The sequence below is a fragment of the Gavialis gangeticus genome, unplaced genomic scaffold (genome assembly GCF_001723915.1).
Source record: "Gavialis gangeticus isolate Ggan-Ray unplaced genomic scaffold, GavGan_comp1, whole genome shotgun sequence".
Taxonomy (NCBI): Eukaryota; Metazoa; Chordata; order Crocodylia; family Gavialidae; genus Gavialis; species Gavialis gangeticus.
In genome coordinates, this window is record NW_017729031.1 from 53,629,144 (window position 1) to 53,630,474 (window position 1,331).

The following is a 1,331-nucleotide window of genomic DNA, read 5'->3' on the forward strand; positions in this document are numbered from 1 at the left end:
CCCTCTCCTCTCTTCCGCAGGTCGCCTTGGGACGACGCGTGAAGCCACAGAGACCCGTCCCGGAGGCCCCTCGGCTGCCGCGGCGGCGGCGCTCCCGCGCCCGGGGACCTCCCGGCTGAGCCCGGCCTTAGCCCCGCTGCTTCCGAGCCAGCCTAGTGCTTGCGAGAGGGATCGCGGGCTCGTGTCCAAGTTTCACATTTCATCTTTGTGGCCAAAAGAAGGGAGAAAAAACCCAAAAGCCTCCCTCCGCTGCTGTTTGCTCGCGAGCTTTGTAGCGCAGATGACAACTGCTGGAATTGCCCCTGCCCCTCCCACCTTCGCCCTCTCTCCGCCGCCGGGATCCCGTGCGCGCCGCCTCTTCTCAGCCTGCTTCCCGCATTGTCCCTGATCTTTGATGTCTCTTTACTTTACATTAGGATGTAGCAGCAGCTCGTTTCTCCGGAAAATGGGGCTTTGTGTAACGGAGTTGACATTTGGCCTTGCTACCTGTATCTCCCGATAAGTGAAACAAATTTCTAAAATAAATATTGTACTTTGATCTCCCAGCCCTGCATTTTTCATGGCAGCTCTGAGCACCGCTTCATTAAGAATACATTTCAGGAGAGAGACACGGCCCGAGCCGGAACGCTAATTATTTGTACAGAAATGATCGTTGCCCGGCGGCGGGTGCGGAGGGCAGCGCCTGCGGCGCAAGGGAGCGGACCGCCCGGGGGCCGCGCTGGATGCTCCTCATCTCAAGGGAATTCATTTATTTCAAGGGGTGGGAGAGCCACTGGCAGGTGAAAGTGCTGTACAACTCATTGCCACTTCCTTTCTGAACGGTGCTGTTCAGAAGCCGCCCGAACCACAGGTACAATTCACCTGCGGGCGGAAATCTGGGTAGAAAGCGGGCGGGCATGTTGCGGGACCCGCAGACCCCGAAGTGCGGGGCAGTGGACGGCTCGGGTCCCGCGAACTTGGCCTCCCGCGTGGCCCGAGGCTGGGTGCTCCGCTGAGGCTCACGCTGGCGTTTCTCCCCGCGGCTTGCCTGGAGGAGGCGGCCTGCGCTTGTCGCAGCGCCCAGGGGCAGGGGGCGGCCCGGGCCCGGCTCCCTGCGGGCACGTCCTGGGCCTGGGCGGGCGGCCTCGTTGTCAAGGTCCCGGCGCTGCACAGGGACACTGCCACCCCCTCGCTTTCCCTCCCTCGGGGCGATCTGAGGAGAGCAGGAGCCGAGCGCCCTCGATCCTGAGCCGGGCGCCCACGTGGCAGCTGCCAGCGCCGCTCCCAAGCGCCTCGTCCCGCCTGGGCAGACGCGCTGCGGCCACCGCCTCTGTGCCTCGGCTGAAGCAGCC